General features: G+C 43.2%; 1 protein-coding gene and 1 long non-coding RNA gene across 3 annotated transcripts in view; one reads left to right on the top strand and one right to left on the bottom strand.

Annotated features, from left to right (window-relative positions):
• The window catches only part of SPAG16 (sperm associated antigen 16), a 348220-nt gene that overhangs the window by 5543 nt on the left and 323689 nt on the right, over positions 1-18988 (bottom strand). The window lies entirely within an intron of this gene.
• Positions 10465-16369, top strand: LOC112532776. Its single transcript, XR_003076097.2, has 3 exons — positions 10465-10689; positions 12240-12396; positions 15104-16369. It is a non-coding gene; the product is annotated as an uncharacterized LOC112532776 (long non-coding RNA).

Genomic DNA, 18988 nt, shown 5'->3' with positions numbered 1-18988 from the left:
GATCAGGAACATGCAGCACTCCCAGAGCACCCCCAGCCAATGGGACCTGCTGCCCAGCCTGGGCACAGCACAGCACCACAGCAGTCTTCTGACCTCCCTGTGCTGTGGCAGAACACCCACTGGGATGCTGGGATGCTCATCTGGGGAGCAGGATGAAATCATGGAGAGGCTCTGCAGCAGCTCACGAGCTGGCACACAGTCTGACTTGGGGCAAAGACAAAGCATTAACTTTGCAGAACCCTTGAAAGGGTGGAGAAAAAGGCAGATGGGAAGGTTTCCAAATACTACAGTGTAAGATTCTTCATGCAAATGTTAGCATGCTTGTCTAAATAAGAGTAAATAAAACGTTTAACAGATGCTGCAAACTATGATTGCAGTGGCTGTAGATAAAACTCTTCATTACTGTCACACCATGTGGAATGTTATTTACCAAGCAACTGACTTCACCATACGATAGATGTTCTACTTGTTTGGGTTTTTTTTTGTTGTTGTTCTATAAACAGCTTTCAACAAATACAGCAATTATTTCTCGTCTTCCAAATGCACACTACGTTCTGCTTAGGAATGCACATTTTTAACATTGTTCCAAGTCTTCCAACCTCAACTGGGAATAAATCCTCCTCAGTATTCCCCTCCTGGATATGACGGCAACCTCCTCCTCCTTTTGCCTCCCCACTGTGTTTATTTGGGTCTTTTGTGGAAGAGGACAGAAGAACAGTCTTGAGCAGGCTATAATTCACTTTAATATTCCTAATAATGGGGACCAAAAGGCAAGCTGGGAAAGAGAGAAGAGGTCCAACAATCTGCTGATATAGGGTTTTCACATATTGGTATCAAAACAAAGACCTTTCGCCATTCTTCAGTGTAATGACTTTTTTCCCTTCTCTGAGGTAGAGTAGAGTAGGCAGAGATTTGGCAAAGCATGTTAGAGAAAATAATCTCAGAATGCAGTTAAACTCATGACTCACCTCATGCAGGTGAAGTCATTCAAATTCAGTAATCATCTGCTTAGACCAAGGATTAGGAAATTGAAAACAGATTCATCATGGCAAGAGTGAGTTATAGTACCTGGTCTTGTAATGAACAAATTCACTATTATTTGGCAATAATTAGATCTGATAAAAAGAAAGGCAGCTTTATAGACTGGGTGGGGGGATATAATGCAGATTTCTGAGACCCAAGTATTGAAAGAAGGCAATAAAAGAAAAGAAAGTACTGAGAATTTCTTAGTCAAATTGCTTGATGTAAGTTGGCAAAGGTGGGAGGTGATTTCCTTGGAAGACAGAAAACCCAAACTGACTGTGCAGTGTGTCAATAGAAGTATGTGTGTAGAGATCTGTCTTGGATGAGATGTAAGTGTGCAGCAGGATTATGGCCACATGCATTTCCGTTCAAAGGGCAGGGCTGTGGAGAGATGGTTGGCCAGCAGGCACTAGGGACTTCTCTTAACTTCTTACTGGGAGAAAAATGCGACCAAGATGAAGGGGCATTATTTCCAGAGCTTAAACAGATCTCAGAACTCGACAAATCCTTTTTCAATCAAAAAATCACCAGAAAGTCACTTGTAGCAAAGAAAGCGTTTATCTGATAGAAGAAAATCCTTCATATAAAAGAACTTTAAGCTTTTTGTAAGGATTTCTAGACCTGGACCATTACTGTAAAGCTCCCTTTCAGCTGGACTTGAGCTTGTCTCTATTTGATTTCATTTGGCCTTTTGGTGGCATTTGGGATTTTGAAAATAGTTTTAAAACAAAATAGAAAAGGCAGAAACTTTAGGAGCAAAGTCTTCAAGATGCCAAAATCTGTTTGGAAGAATTCAAGGAACTCTTGGATACATTCAGAAGATATAGATTTCAACGTTAACCTATGCAATCTGTATGTGGGCACATCTTCAAGTCAAGTTTATGTACCTTGAGGAAAAAAGCAAGATGAGGAGCAAGGCAAGATGGCACGCTGGCAGCAATCCTTGGGCTGCTTCCAAGTGTGGAACCTTGGTCCCACTGAGCTCTTGGGACATCTCAGATTTCAGAATACAGTGTTTGGTTTTCACATCCCTATGGAAGGGGTCCGGGCCCAGCAACGCTGGCACAGCAAGGAGCTGGCACTGCCATGACCTCCTCAGTTCTTGTTGGTGGAGCAGCTTCAGAGAAGGTAACTTCAGTAACACTAAAATCTTATTCTGAACAACAAGAAGTTTTTCTCTTCTCTTGAATGTCTACATCAGAAGCTGCACATCCACGACTGTACTGCATGTAACGTTATTTCCGTAATACATTAGCTGGCTTCTTGGTGTTTCAAGAGTCTGAGAAGAAAAATACCATTGCTCTTATTTTAAATAAAAATTTTCATTTAAAATATAAAACTTACTGACGGGTTAACTCAGAAAAATTAAGTTACAGCAAAACTGCTGTCACCACAAATTGAAATTTATTCTGGTCTCTGCTACAAGTGAGATCCCTGAATATAGATTTTAGTGTGAAAACATGCTTTCCTCTGAACTTCCTCCTTGACTGCAATGCATGCATTTTGGGCATCAATATATGTCTCATTTTTAAGTGTTCAGCGAAGCTGAGAAACATATAAAGACAAGAATTCCAAGCATGCAGGAACCAAGCTCTGACTAATGGAAACACTGCTTTAAAGGCATTCAGAGAATATTAGATAACCTTTTATTAATTTTCTATTATTTCTTCTTTCTCGCTCTCTATTTTCAGGTGCCTCCAGCCATTCAGTTAAAGCCTCTTTGGTCCTCCTTCCTTTGCCAAACGATGAGATGGATAGGCTTATGTTACGGAAGAGGAGACCTGGATGTGAGCGATGATTTATTTCTCCCTTGGATAGCTTGTGCAGCATTCTTTCCATTAACTCAACAGGAATGACCAGATGCATAATAGCTTTTTGACACAGGGTGGGATTCATCTCATCTACCCTTGTCGTCCCACAGCAGAAACGGAGGGTAGATCGTTCCCATGGGCTCCAGGTGAGCAGAATCCAGTGAGAAAAACTTAATTTTCAAAGAAACTCACCCACTGATTTCAGATATCTATCACAAGTGACTGCGCACTGCCATGGAGGGACTCGATATATCTCATCTGCAGACAGCTGAGGCAGGGGGAGAGATTTAAATCCTGCTTGAAGCCTGCAAATGGGCAGCTCGAGAAAATTTGAGGAAGAAATAGAAAGAAATTCTTTCATTGCTTTGATGGCAGACTGGTGTATGCCAGAGCTGCTGATTGTGATGAGGCATTTGTAGGCACCCCGAGGCATGTAAAAGCTGCTGAAAGTCACACTTATATAGGCAATGACCACTATTAAACCCAATTCTTAATGAACTGGTGCAATTTTCATGCTGTGGCAACAATCCATAATCTAAGTAGCGTTTGGTAACAAAGCAGATCCTATGCATAGTCAGTGCTTTATAATCCTAATAGCCCCAAGATAATGGACTCATCTCGAATATATGTCCAAGCGTATTGAAAAGGACTGTAATTAACATTTCCTTTTTTCAAAATAATCAAAATAATAATAATAAAAAAGCAAATAAGATCATGAAACACTTCAATTATGTCCTTAACGCTCATTGCTGTTATCGCTACTATCTAAAGCTTGGAGGATGATGTTCTGTCCACCAAGATGCTTCGCCTCCCCAGAAGTCTCTCACTTAGCCTGAAGTTTCCCTGATAGCTCATCCATGCTCTGTAGGCTCCACAGCTAGCCCCGTAGCCAGCCTGAACAACTTACTTCACTTGTAGGTAGCCAGATAGGCGGGTCCAACACCATCCATAGGCTTCTCCAACTTCAGCTCTCCCAACTCGTAAGTTGGTTTATTCTCATCTCTTTCTAAGCTTTTCTGAATTAAAATAATGTGATTTTTAATCCTCTCTTTCCTGGTGTTTGCTCAGTATCTAGTACAACGCAGCCCTCAGATGCTGCCTGCGCTACCCTGATAATTCAAGTGAAACACAGCATTACAGAACGACGAGCTTCTTTTTTCCACATTTCAACTAAGCAGTATTTTACCATGATAGTAAAAACAGACACACAGCAAGGGTACGAAAACAAAAAGAAAAACCAGACGTAGAAAAACAGGCTCAATAAATTCTTCACCGACTACAAAAGCTCAAAGAATTGACTTCTAACATAAGCATGTTATTGTCAACAGCAGCATCTCTATTAGGCTTGTTCCCTTTCCTAAACATTCCTATTACTGTCATTTCTCAGCTTTGTCATATTCACTGCCTTGACAGCACAGACACCACGCTGTACAATCTGTCAGAGAGGCCAGCTGATTTCCTCCGTCTTCTGACACTTGCAGGTCTTTAATATCAGGCTGTCAGAACGCCAAAGAGAAAGGCGTGTGCTTCCTCCTTCGGTGCTGCTCCCGTGACTGCAAGCACACACACTTTAATCATTAGCCTTACACTGCTACGAAATCCTGGCTTTTGTGCCCTTGGAGTCCCATGCTAGAAAACGCTGCTGGCAGAAACCTAGGGCAGAGTTGCATTAGTCAAAAGAATTAATTACGTTCCACAAAGCTCATCTAGCTTACTTTCTGAAACTTTCTTCTCGTGACTTTTTTTTTTTTTGAGAGGGGAGCTGCAGTAGGTGTAAGCCTCATTCAGTGACAGGTGTAGGTGAAACTCAGCTGCTCAACATAGACCTCTCTGCACCTGGACCGTTTGTCTGTAGGTCTCCTGCTACAGCAGATGAGCACGATGGGCAGCACTATTTTCTGCAGTGTGCAATTTCTTTGATCCAATATGAAACCAAGAGAGAAGAACAGGAGCCCAAACCAGGCAACAGCCTGAGGCACTGATGGCACTCACTGCACAGGTAGAAATTCTGCATTCTCCATCCCTGGAGGCATTCAAGGCCAGGCTGGATGTGGCTCTGGGCAGCCTGGTCTGGTGGTTGGTGACCTTGCACATAGCAGGGGGTTGAAACTCAATGATCATTGTGGTCCTTTTCAACCCAGGCCATTCTATGATTCTCTGACTCTACGATTCCTTGCTCTGGTTCCCCAGTGCAACAGAATGAACTAGTGCCCAGACCCATAAATACACTGGGTTAGGAATTTTTGACTGTATTCTGTTACAGCATCACACTTTGCATACAAAAGAAATAAAAAAGCTGCTAAAGGAGATTTGGGGCCCACAGATACCATACAATCAGTAGGTCTGCAAGAAGCAGGAGCATGCTCTATGCAAAGCACCTACCTTCAGGTGGCCTGAGTCAGTAAGCTGGTAGAAACCATTGCTAGATACTTGTCTAGCTTCTCAGGGTCTGTGTTGGTGCCCAGAGGGTTCTGATTCATGGTGAAGAATGAAAAACAATCTAAGCCTTTAGCACTCAGATTGCCAAGGAACATTTGCTGCAGGAACCTACTTTCATAGGCACAAATCCACCAGCAAGTGCAGCAGTGAGACATGGCACTGAAGCAGAGGACAGGCCTGGTGACAGCTTAAGCAGTACCCAGCACTTCATTTCTCCATGCACTGCTCCCTGACTGCGATGCAAAGTGATAGCCCTGCTTTGTGTAGCTTATCTCCTCGGGCTGGCTGGGGCAGGACTCTTACAGCTTGCCCAGCAGAGCCTCAAGGCATTATTAAAAAAGTCATAAATAATAACAAAGGTGTTTACTGCTGTGAGTCAACAGATCTCCTGGCTTTATGTGAGCACAAGGCATCGACTGAGCCATCGGAGATAACACGTGGTGTCACTACCCTGGGCTGCCCTGCTCCTCCTGCTGCCAAAGTGTTCACCTCTCGTCCAGTGATGGCTGAATAATGGAAGGAAATGTGGCCCGGCTGCTGCTGCTTGCTGTAATGAATGCTGCTGTTGAGTGTAACAAATGTCGTATGTCATGGAGGCATTTATGACACTAATACTGGAGCACTGGATAGTATCCAATAACAACCTATGGCGAGGTAATGGGACGTAGCTGCGGAGTGTTGAAAAGGAATCCAAAGCTAAAACAGTTCTTACAATATCAGGTATATGCAAAATATCCTTTAATACCACGCTCAAGTACTAGTAAAAAAAACAAACAAAAACACACCAAAAATGCACATTCTATGATACATTACAGATTTGGCAGATTTATAGTGCTTCAGATGCAGCTCTCTGCCAAGGTTTTAAGAAGGGTTCACACTTCTGACAGTTTTACGGCATATCTTATCCATTAAATGCTGGAAATACAGGAATTGTGTTTCATTTGTTGTTATGGATCGGCACATTGCTGCTTTTATTCAAAGCCCAAACATTTCTAATTCTTTATGGAATATTCATCCATTGCCTGAGAAGCCAGCACAGGTCCGAATGAGTTTGGCTCAGCCCCTGCAGTCCAAATGGTCAAGTAACAGCTTCAAAAAGGAACTCATAGAATACAGGAATATCCTGAGCTGGGAGGGATGAACCCCAGGGTAAGGTTGGCCGTTCTGGCTCCTGGGCAAACAGCTGACACTGAAACACATGCCATCACCAGAGCCCCCAGATTCCTATCCTGGGGCAGCTCTCTGGCCATCCATCCCCTTGTCTGTACAATGAGCCAGGGCTGCCCCATGGGCACAATTCAGCACAGGCTCTTGGTAAACTTCATATTGTTGCAGCTTCCACAGCCATTCCATTGGACAAGACTAAATCATAGATCGGAGAATCACAGTATGGTTTGAGTTGGAAGGGACCTACAAGACCATAGAGTTCCAACTCCCCTGCTAAAGGCTGGGACACCACCCACTAAACAAGGTCGCACAAAGACCTCGGCAAGGTCTCCTTGAAATGGAGTGGCTCAAGATCTCCTCCAGGTTAGCACTGTCTGCAAACTTAGCATGCACTCCAGCATTGCATCCAGACATCACCTCTAGATCACACCTTGCCTTTACAGAGAAGCCGCTTCATTCTGTACGGATGGATGTGATTTAAAAGGCTCAGAGAACATCCCTGTGACCAGTGGAACATCCCTGGCAACAACTGACATCAGCTCAGTTGGCTCCAGCCTGGCCTTGGGCACCACATGCTCATGTCACAGTGCACACACAAAGGCATCTGAGCATCTTCCACTGGAACATCCAAGCAGTGCCGGCGGATTCCCCGTGCCAGCAGGCAGAGTGGACACTGGCTTGCTGCACAAGTGGGTGCACGCTCAGTCTTTGGTTCAAACCAGACAAGAGACTCTGAAATGGAGACATCAGCTGCAGAAACAGCTTCTGCTTCTGACCTGGAGGAGCTGTTTGAGAGCTCAGGCTCCGCTTCCACTGACCCAGCAGCTCAGGACCAACCACCAGCTGGTCATGCTGCTGAAACACCGACAGTGGAAGTAAAGGACTCACAGACATTTCCCAGTGAAGAGGAAACCAAAGGTTTACCTCTGAGCTCTACTGAGGAAGGCGCTGGCCAAGCCAGTGTCTTCTCGTCCCTCAGTTTCCCACAGAAACTCTGGGTACTGGCCAAAAGTGACCAAGTGAAGAGCATCTGGTGGGGCCACGGAGGAAACTGCCTCGTGATTGATGAACAACTCTTCATGGTGGAAGTCCTGGCCAACGAAGCGCCTGTGATAGCATTTGGCTGTACAAGCATGAAGAGCTTTGTTCGCCAGCTCAATCGCTATGGCTTCATCAAAGTGCCATGGGACCTGGAAAGATCTCTGTCCCCTCCTGAGTTTCTGGCTGAGGAAGAAGCCAATGCTGCCCACAGGAAGGTAAGGGCATCGATTGGTCCCCAAACAAACCAGCCCTCACAATAAACCTGCACAATATCTTGTCTCAGTCAGCCTGAGCTGTAGGACTGAAGTGACCCATTGGTGTGGTGATACCTGGCAGGTGGCTCAGCACCACACAGTCTTTCATTCACTTTTCCCACTGGCCTTGGCTTTGCACAGCACTGCTTAGTAGCAACTACGGACATCGGAGTGCTATTAACAGTGTTTATCTCCTAGAAGCAAACCATAGCATCATACCAGGCACTCTGAACAATGCAATTCCATCTCAGCTGAAATTAAGACACCCATAAGCCTTGCCCATACCCACGTTTGCCCTTAGCCATTAGCAGCTGTTGTTCCCGTATTGTGCTGTCCCTCAGCCCCACGCTGAAATCACCTAACTCTTCTCGTTTACCTTTTGCAGTTACTCCTCTACTCCTGCCCACGCTTCAGGAGAGATTACCCGGGGCTGCTGGAGCACTGCAAGCGAAAAGAGACCTGGAAGAGAAGAGCCGTGGCTGCCCCTGGCACTGGCCTGGAGGAGGCTCTGAATGAGCGCCCCCAGAGGAGCAGCCCAGGTGCCCAGCCTGCGTGGGGAGCAGCTGCTGGGCCAGAGAGGAGCCTGCAGGCAGCAGAGCCACAAAGCACATGGGCAGCAGCAAACATGGGGCCCCTGCCAGACAGGCTCCCCAAGACAGACAGCCAGGCCCTGAGTCAGCACCAGCACCGCAGCAGTGCCAGGCTCTGCCCTGCTCCATGCCGCCTCTGAGCAGCAGCCAGATGCTGAGTGTCACTCGTGCTCCATCACCGCACGGCGCTCTGCCCTTCGTGCTCCCCACTTTCACACCTGGCTCTCCTCCACAGGAACTCTCCCAGGCCCCAGCAACACCACAGGTTCCCTGGGCTGCCCTACCTTTCCTTAGCTTCTGCTTTGCAATGGCCATGAGGGCAGTGGCCACAATGATGCCACCGAACTGGCAACCCCGCGCAGCCCTGCACTGCCCAATGTGCAGCTGCAGCCAGTACTCTGCAGCCCTGCACTGGCAACGTGCAGCTGCAGCCAGCACTCTGCAGCCCCGCACTGCCCAACGTGCAGCTGCAGCCAGCCCTGTGCAGTCCTGCACTGCCCAACATGCAGCTGCAGCCAGCACCAGGTAGATGCTGGCCATGGAATGGCCCCGTAGTGCTGGACCCACCGCACACATCATCACAGCAGCCCCCACTTACTTGTTCCTAGTTTGTAGTCCATATGCATGTAGTTCTGGAAATAGAACTTTCCAGTAAGTAACCTTATTTCTCATGTTCCTTTGTTTACGTATTTACCTGTTCATTCGTTTAATGTTTCTGGAAATGTTTCAATAAGTAACTTTGGTATTGTCTTGTCCTTATAGATCGAGTTCAAGCATTTCAACAGCTTTCAAGTCTAGTTCTACACTTTTTGCAAAGTTAAGATGCTCAAAATTGAGGTTTTAATTGCAGCAACAGCAAGGAGAAAGACAGCCACCACTTTCATATAGAAACTCTGGATCCCAGATATATTTACCCAAAGGTTTATTCAGATTCACCTCTGCCATTCCTTGTACAGTACTAATAGGCTTGTTAGGGAGGGAGGTTTTTTTCACAAGAGCTTTCGCAACCTAACCAAAGTAGCAAGGCCAGCATGCATAAATGGAATTTCAACAGGCACTTTTAAAACAGAACCTTTTCCCAAAATTGTTTTTTCTGTAATTGAAAAATGTCTTTCAAATGGAACCACTTAGCATTGCTCTGAACTGTATCCAGAATGGTCATAAACTGCTGCTCATAGGCTAAGGGCCAAGATTTTAACTTCAGATATAAACGCATTAGCAGATGCCAGTTCTCCTAGCAGTGAAATCTGGCCTAATATGCTTGATTTTAAAGAGTTTGTTTCTTTATTCTCATTTCTGCTTGCAAAATCAGGGGAAGCACTTAAAGCAGAGCTCAGGTGAAATATTCCTTGAGAAAACACACCATGAAAACTCTATCCAAGCACACTCTGCTCTGCTTCAAGCTCAGGAGCGAGCTTTCACCAGACTCTCTTGCTCTTCATAGCCCACAAACAGAACATGAGCCTGAGTTTCAGCTCCACCTCCTCCCAGCCACACTCCTACCATGACACTGACCATGAATTGCCTTGCCTAGCTCTCACCACCTCATTCACATAGAAAGTTCTATGCTGAGAAGTTTGTTTTTGCACTGTAACAATCCATGCGTGAACCACTGACGAAATCCGAGGCCCTAAAGACATCAAGTAATTGTAATAAGTAGCATGAGAAAATCACTTAACTCTCACAATCTATGGATTAACATAGAATTCATGGGATTCTTTTGTTATTATAAATACAGTTTAAATTAATCATCTGATCCGCTCTATTAAAAAGCAATTATGGCAAAAGTGCATTAACTAAGAACCAGTTGCACAACGCGGAGACAGAACCAATCCAGGACTTTACTACTATGCATTCATGTGGAGGTGACTGAATAACTGCTTTCAGCTTGATTTAGAAGCTAAGCTTCAGGAAATAGAAACAGCATCTGTGATGAAGCTGCCCTGTGCACAACATCAGCAAAGCTTCTGCAGGTTTCTCCCGGCCTGGATGCTGATGCTTTTCAGGAAATCTGGAATTATTATTTCAAAGCTCTAAACAGCAGCTTTTAAACTCAAAATTAAATTAGGAAGAAAAGTAAAGAAGCCCACGGATTGTTGTAGCTGCTAAAAGGAGATTCTGCCCCAAAATTAAAATCACATTTTTCTGTAGCACCTGAAGACCAGCGACGCAAATACTTAAGTCTGTGCAAAGTGTTCAGCATTGGATCTGAATGAACAAAAGAAATCAATGGTAAACTCAGGATTAGGACCTGAATCTCTTTCTGAGAACATTAAATCAAGCCAGTAAACCTGCTTTTGAAATTCTCTTCGTGCTACACGGATCAGTTCTCATCACACAGACTGCCTCAGTAGGATTCATGGGGTAAGACTTTAATTCCTCTGAAAGGCACAGGCATATTACAAACAGTTAGCATCATCCATTGCCTGTACATGCCATTTGTAGACCCATTTGTCTTCTGCACAACTGTATTTCAATCTTATTTTCATTAGTTACTTGTACTCTATTTGGATTAATTATGAAATGAAAAAGAGTACCGTTATACACAGCAGAGATGAAAAGCTGGCAAATGGAGGAGCATAATCCACTCCCTGGCTCTCAGAACGAGCTATAAATCCACACCAGCTGCAATTTGCCACCTCTATCTCAGTTCAGCTCCTCCAGCTTTGCTGGTCTGAAAACAGAATGTGGTCCCTCCGGCTTTGCATTGCTTACTAGTCGTCTTCCCTCCCCAAAATTACATGTCACCGCCTCAAAATCCAGACACAAAACCTGTAGTTGTTCTAAAGCTTGGCCTAGGTTTTAAGTATGAGGACAATCCAAACGAATGAAGTCTGAGGAGAGATTTCTTGATGCCTATGGATTGTCTCTTACACCTCAGCTCACTGTGACTTAATAGTAAAGGAAATGTAAAAACCTGAAACAATTTCAGATTAACCTGGTTATATCTGGACTGGTAAATTATTTTTAAGTGTGTAATATCAATTAATTGCTTCAATTGCCTCCAGAGAAGCGGAATGTTCTGTCTGGAGGTGTAAACGATTTGGTTGAGGGAACAAAGACCAACTACAGAGCTGTGTCATAGAGACAGAAAGGATCCTAAATAACAGCCAGCCAAGATCTCCCTTGGGGGACAGTGCCACAGGGTGGTGTTTCTCCAGCAATGATGGCTGGTTCCCTCTGAGTTCCAGAGTGTAATGTGAAATGGAACTGGCTGATTGATACCAGCCATTAGAGAAATAGCTAGGCAGCAGCAGGAAGGAGTTAGGAAAAACGGCTTGCCAAGTAAGTGCTGTGATATCCCGAGATGAAGCATGAAGCTGTCTGCCCATACGTTCTTGCCATCACTTCACAATCCAGCATTCTCATTTCCTTCCCATCTATTCTGCAATTTCACGACAGAGCAAAACAAAAACAATGTTGTGAACGCACCTGATTTGCTTAAAGAACAGAGATTCATTTTTACTCATCTCGTTTGTATGTGAATGAACTCAACCAGCTGCATTTATATTGCCTAGTTTGCACAGTCTGGGGCCAAATGGAATGGTTTTAAGTAAGAGTTATTCGTTTAGCAGGAGCAGGTAATTCACCGACTACCTGAATTGTTTAGGCAAATTCCCCGTGCCATCAAAGCTTTTGCTTCTCATACGCTTACGCAGTTTATCTATAACTCTCTAAAATGCACGTCTAGCATCATTTACTGCATAATCACAGCTGGAAATCCACAGCTGGGTTTTAAAATCATGGCATCAGAGGCAAAATACCAGCAACACTGAGTCCCAAGAGTCATCTCTTTGTGCTCCCACTACTGCCTAGCTCCAGATTTCTGATCTTAAGGGCCTGATGGAGAATAAATACATGTTTTGTGTTTCGTTTATCTCTACGTTATTAAACCCTGTTTGTGCTTCTCCCAGATATGTGTAACGACATGAACTTATTTCACGCCACAATGGATCGTGTCATCCAAAGTCATTATTCCCATTGGAAATGCCGTGGTTGCTTGCAGGCTTGGGAGCATTCGATATTCCTGCCTCAAGATTCTGTGATGGGAATGAAATTCACAGTACGTAGGTAATTACATCTGGTCCTACACTGTGAAGATACAGGCACTTGGAGCCAAGCATGTCAATACTCTGTGTTTATATTTTTGCAAGATAGGAGAAATTCAATTTTATTCAGCTATCTCCCAGCGACTTTCTGCAACTATGTATCAGCAGAATTTTTTTTCACTTTTTTTTTATTTTAAAGATAAATTGCATGGTGCGCTATCAACGATACTTTGAATTTAAGAATAGAACCTATTAGTCTGTCACTCTTCCAGAGACACAGACCTTGAAGAGTCTGAAGAAGCAGTCTTGATGTGACAGCATAATAAGAATGTCAGGCCCCCTCCCTCCTCCCCAAATCTTCTTGAATGACATTTTCCCCAGCAAGGAAAATTAATACACTTCAGAAGTTATAAAGTGCAGGAAAACGTACATCAGCCATCAGCCTGATTTTCTAAAATGAAGCAGCGTGGAAACCACATTCTTAATCAACTTTCCTAAAACGTCCCTCCGTCTTCTTCTAAAAAAAGAAAAAAAAAAAGGCAAAAAAAAAAAAAAAAAGGCTTCATAATGCTTTTAGTGTGTAGCATTAGATTTGCTAGTGAAGTGTGGAATATTTTTCTTCTTATGTTATTAAATTTCAAAGACACACTCCTTAGGGCTTGTCTTAAGTCTGTCATCTGCACTGCTCGTAAAGACTCTTAGCACTTGGACAGCTCCATCCCTCCCTGCAGATCCCACCGGCAAATCAATCACAGCAGCCCAGCCTCTGCTCCAGGCAGGCTTCCTCAGCATGCCAGAAAATGTTTGTATTTCATCACCACTTAGCTGGCTTTTGTCATTGCTTGAGAGTTGTCTGTATCGCTTAGCGAGAAAGGGACACGCACAAAGGGGTTATCTCCTTAGTGTCAGAGGGAGAGCGGTTCTATTATTGGAAGGCAGCAAAGAGAGCGGCTGGTATCTTGGAAAGGATGGGGAGAAGTTACCAAATCTAACTAGGGCAAAATAATAAGAAAAAGGAACGAAGAAAGTGAAAGTGGAGATGGATACAAATGAGAAGGAAATGATAAAGGATTAAGGAACATGAATCAAGAAAACATTGCATCAACAGGAAAAATAAACTTGCTATAAAAAGAATTTGAGGCAAAAGGAAACAAAATGAAACAAAGCCAGAAGATTCAACTTAAAAATAAGAAGCATGAAAAATTACTGATGTTCTTCTCCCTGCCGGTACCCTCTATACTGTTTTCAAGCTTTGTGTAGAGAGGAAGATGTAAATTAATGACCAGTTGTTGAAGAAAACTGAAGACAAGCATCAGTTCAGGGAGAAAAGCACAATTTCTGACTTGCTGATGGTAGGAAGCTACACTTGCTGGTATTTCTAAGGACCCCACAGAGGGTCAAGCATCTGAGCACGCAGAAAACAGATGTCCTTGACAATCACTCACGTAAACTAAAAGGGTAAATATTCCAATCTCTTGGGTGTTTGTGTCACTGACCTACCTGTGTTCAAGGAAATAGGAAGACTTACCTAGGAAGCCAACTTCCCCAACAAGGCACAGGGCATGTGACAGAGAATCAGAAACTAGAGAAGTCTGTGAGCAAGCCACCGTTACATCAGCGATTTACCCAGGGGCTGCGCCCAGGTTTGTCATCTGGCAAGTGAAGTATAGGAAGGTCTAAAAAGGTGTTAAAATGGCTAAGATCTGAGATTACGTTTCAGAGCCAATCAGAACAACTGCCAGCACCAACTACAGACCTAAGAGGCCCTCAAACAAACTGCTGGATTGAACCAAGCAGACCCAGAAGCATCTTGGGAGATAAACTGAAAAATGCTGGACCCAACTGCCTGAGTGCAGAGACATAGCTTCTATATATTTCAGAAGAACCAACTGGTCAGAACAAAAAAAACGTTGCCTCTGCATTGTATTGGAAGTTGAGAAGGCAAGTGGTAGTTGGTAGTAGCTGAAAGCACTGCCAGTTTCCTGATCAGCTCCCTGCAAAGTAAGATAAACATGGATGATGAAGTCCCTAGCACCGAGCAATAGTCTTTACTACACAAATCATATTATTTTGTATTTAAAGGAGGAAGCATAGTTGTACCATTACAAGAACTGCTGACAGCTTCTGTTATTAATGGTCCCACGTGTGTCTCCTGCCATCTGTGATGAGTGGAAGATAGTGATGTGCAGGCAGGCAGCAATCTGCACCAAAGTTAGTTTTCCTGACTTTTACTTAACGAAAAGGCAGATTTTTCTGAAGATCAGATCTGTATTCCTTGGTGGTTCCTAAGAATGTTCTCGATACAGAACACCTGCTTTGGAAAGTATGGTATTTTCACACGTCAGAGATGCTGTGCTAAGGAGTAAAGACGCAGTCTAACTTGATGAATAACGTGTTTATATTACAATTAAGTTTGATGGGAACTGACTTCGATATGGCTACACAAAAAAGAACCAGGCTCTTTTGGCACCTTCAGAGCCTAGTGTTGAGGAATTGTGGCCCTCTGTGCCAGGCTACAGCCCCTCTTCATTTCCATTTAGTGTTCGTCCAGGAAACCTGACGTCTGCGTAACCACAAACGGATGTGCCAGGAGACAGCGGGGCTGCTCCCCCCTCAGCCTTCACTCTGTGGGCTTGTCTACTACAGCTTTTGCTAGAATTGCAGTTTAGACTGTGCTGGGGTTAAATGCTTTCATTAATTTTCTTTATTTTTGCCATTTTTTTTTCCAGAAGAATATGTTAGTCATCCAAGTTGGAGCTACAAGAGCAGACCCAGATTTCCTTCAGCAGCCATCCAGACATTTCAAAGACTCAACTTGAAAACTGATCCAAAAACCCCAGAGCAAGCTGCAAGATCACTTGGATTTCTTGATAAATCTATAGAACCCAACTGGTGCAGAGCTTGATGGCTGCTCCAAGCATTTCTGCAAGCACAATGGAAGAAGTAAGCATGGGAAGGACTGAATTTCAGTGACAGGTCAGGTGTCAGCAGAGGTGGCTTTGCTAGCAGGCTAGTTAGGGCTCCAATTTATCCAACATAATGAATACACTTTCTCTCTCCATTCTAAAACGAAATTAGAATCTGCCTCTGAAAAGTTGCTCAGTCCTCTAATTTACAGTCTGCTAAATACACAAAATGTATTAAGCTTCATAATGTTTGTACTGAGGGTCTAATCATGCTAAAAATTGTGTCTTTATAGAAACCTTCAGGCACAACACTGCAAAGTGATGGCTGGATTTGCACCTGCTTTGGCTGCTCTCAAAGCTAGCATTAAAGAAACTCACTTTGGAACAGGAATAGATGATGTCAAACCTTTCTTAAATTAAAGAAATGAAGGGTTTTGAAAGCAAATACGATGAAAATTGGCCAGATTTTTTTTTTTTAACCTTCTGAAACAAATAAAGTAAACAGAAATATTTTCCACTCTTTGTTTATGAGGGAAGGCTAAAAACATCACTGTAAGGTCAATTACTGTACACAGAAGTGTATTATTGACAGTGCAAGAAATCCTTTCATCAGTTACTGCAGACTGCTCTCAAAGCAATGGACCCTGTCTTGAATTACATCACGCTAATTAATTTTCAAAGAACATTTAGGGTGGTAACACTCAGAAAAAATAAAAGTAGGCAATAAAGTTTCTATCCTGAAATGCACTTGACACTGGAAAGAGCACGAAATGACCGAGGTAGGGGGTGGGGAGGAAGGACAGCCCAGCTAGCCAACTTGCCTTACAGAAGCTCAGCCTATGACTCTACTACTGTATTTGCCTACCATGTTATTTTAATCACGGGTAATTACTGACAAACAAAAGCAAGTCATGGCAGGGGAAGAACTGGAATAAAGAAATAATTAAAAGCATCCAGGGATTTCTATTAAGACCCGATATAGGAGAGTCATTTTTTTAAATTTTAATATTGCCAAGCTAGAACATAATTTAACCCAACAAAGCTCAGCTTTTATTTAGGCAATTATCCTATTGGATTAATATTATGGTTTAAAAAAAAAATAGGCCAATATTTGTATTTATTCTAGAGCTGCATTAGTTTAACAGTGCTCATGCTGTGTCCATTGTAGTGGATGGATCTGTGGCTTAAGGATGTCCCACTCTGTGCTCAAAGCCTCATCTCAGGGTCTCAGCAACACAGGGATGTCAGCCCAGCCCATGTCCACCCCATGTGTGTGCAGCTCTTGTATCACTGCACTACTATCGATTTTCAGCAGTGTCAGACCAGCACAGCACTGGTGTAGTAAGGCAGAGAATCAATCTCTCTCTTTTATTCCTGTCTCAGCACTCACCTGGAACCTCACAGGCACAAAACAGAAAGCTAAGGGTTTCCTCGTGAGACAAAAAAGGTGAAATGCTGCTGTCTAGCTACTGCCTTGCCACAAGATAATCCTTAAAAGCATCAGAAATAAAGGAGGAGATCAAACCAGTGCATATTCTCATTCGTTTACATAAGGTAACTTTGAGAATAAAGCTGGCTGCAGAATACTTGGAAAGAAATCACCAGAAGGCAGATTTGCTCACCGTTCTCATCTCATGGTCCTTTTGCATGCAGAATTCCCATTAACTTGTGCATTTGAAACACAGACAAGATTCTACACAAATCTGCCCAGGCATTCTACATGTATATTCATTTAGGAACTGGAATAAAACTCAGTCAGGTACTGAATATTTCTCTTAAAGAAGACTTTGAAAATACAATCCAAATTCTCTTTTAGATATTATGTTTGAAATTCAGGGGCTGCACTTAGAAACAGGAACGTTTTGGAAGGCAATGTAGGACTACTACTACTTGCAGGTAGATAGGAATCATGCCTTTCATCCATCCATCCATCCATCCATCCATCCATCCATCCATCCACCCATCCACCCATCCATCTGTCCACCCATTCATTCAAATATTAAATGAAAGAATGGTTGCTGTTCAAAGCAGGTAGCTACCTGAGGGCCAGAAATCTTCCCCACACCATGTCAACTCTAAATTGTCCGTTTATAGGGGTATTAAACCATTTTCTGCAGCTTCTAGTCTTGGCTACTGTCAAAGGCAAGACAACTGAGCAACTCCAGGTGGACCGTTGTCCTGATGTGCCACCACAATCTGCATGTTCCTACAGATTTCTGTATTTGACTGAATTTTGATTTCAGCTAAAAGGTTCACTTTACAAAAACAACTCCTAGGAGCAGTGGAAGAAAGAGAAGACAGTATTTTCCCCAGAATGTTTAGCCACAATTACAATTAAAGTAGACTATCAAGTGCTTTGCCTCCAAATGGTTTTAGTATATAGCATAATCTAAAGCCAGGCACTAGGTACTCACAGCCAATTGCACTGCATTTGGAGAAGAGTTTGATGCCCACTCAGTTGCTCTGAGAGCACACTGTGGCAAACCCTGTAAAAGGTTAACCTGGACTGCAATACTTCTTGATAGTAAAGAAAGCACTGAGCACAAAGCCAGGATGAATGCTAACTTAGCGAGGCTGATAGTGCCAAAAGAGTTTCTATCAGGAACAATGAAAAATTATCCCTGGGGTTTAAGCTAAAAAGGGCACTGGATGACTTCAGAAGAAGTAAAAACCCTTTTGATTTTAAATCCTTGTAAAGCAAAGTCAAGTTGAACCTGTCACCATAATCTGAATGGCAGCTTCATTTCAAATCCCTCAGAACCTATAATGTTCTGATTTTAAAGGTTAAACAAGCAACAGAAATACAGATTTATTAACCCTTACTGTGCCTCCTCCCAAACCAGGTAAAGCTAAACAGACTATGCTAGCTGGATACCAAACTTAACACATCACCTGACAGCTAGTGGCTAGGAGGAGGAGGAAGGAGCTCTGCCCAGCTTAAAATGACGTTTTTTCCCACTCATCCTAACCTTGCTGGCATCACTTTGCCAATAGGGAGAAAGGGAGTTTTTGTCAGAGAACCCTTTAACATCCATGAACACATGAGGAAAACATCTTGTTTCTCTCTGCTGGTCTAGTCTGTCAGAATGAACAACTCCCATCCCAAAGTAATTTTCTTCTATTTTATTAAAATGTTTTGTCCTACAACACACTGGGTAAGGTTATTTACAGATCTCTGATTACTTTTTTTTTTCTTGAAAAAGCCCGGGAGCTATTTCTCTCTTCCCTCCAGAAGAGGGAGGACTTATGCTAATTAAATTCACTTCTCTCTGGGAAGGGGAACATTATTCTGTACTACTGTTCTCATTATGGCCACAGAAGCTCTCTTCTTCACAAAGCAAGAAACACAAACAGCCTTTTCAATATATGATTTCCAGACAGAAGGGATAAAGACAAAGGGGTTTAGAAAGATACATGGGACATATGTAGATAGAGGAGACACTTCATTAAAACTCAATTAAAGGTACATGAATTTTCAGTATATGAATATTTTCCATTAGCTTCCAGTGAAGGAAGGTCTTTCAAGAAGCTATTCATATGGGCAAAGGTAAGCATATGCTTTACAGTACTTACATAGATCTGGAATGGAATGACAAATGATTTATTACTTCCCTGGTTCTCTTATTAATTAATTCCCTGACAGCCTGCCACTCTTTCTCTCTTATCAATGCATGCACTCATTGGCATACAACCTCTCTCTTTGATTTT

Source organism: Gallus gallus, chromosome 7, assembly GCF_016699485.2.
Source record: "Gallus gallus isolate bGalGal1 chromosome 7, bGalGal1.mat.broiler.GRCg7b, whole genome shotgun sequence".
Classification (NCBI taxonomy): Eukaryota; Metazoa; Chordata; class Aves; order Galliformes; family Phasianidae; genus Gallus; species Gallus gallus.
Note: the sequence above shows the minus strand (reverse complement) of the source record. Positions and strands in the feature narration are given on the sequence as shown.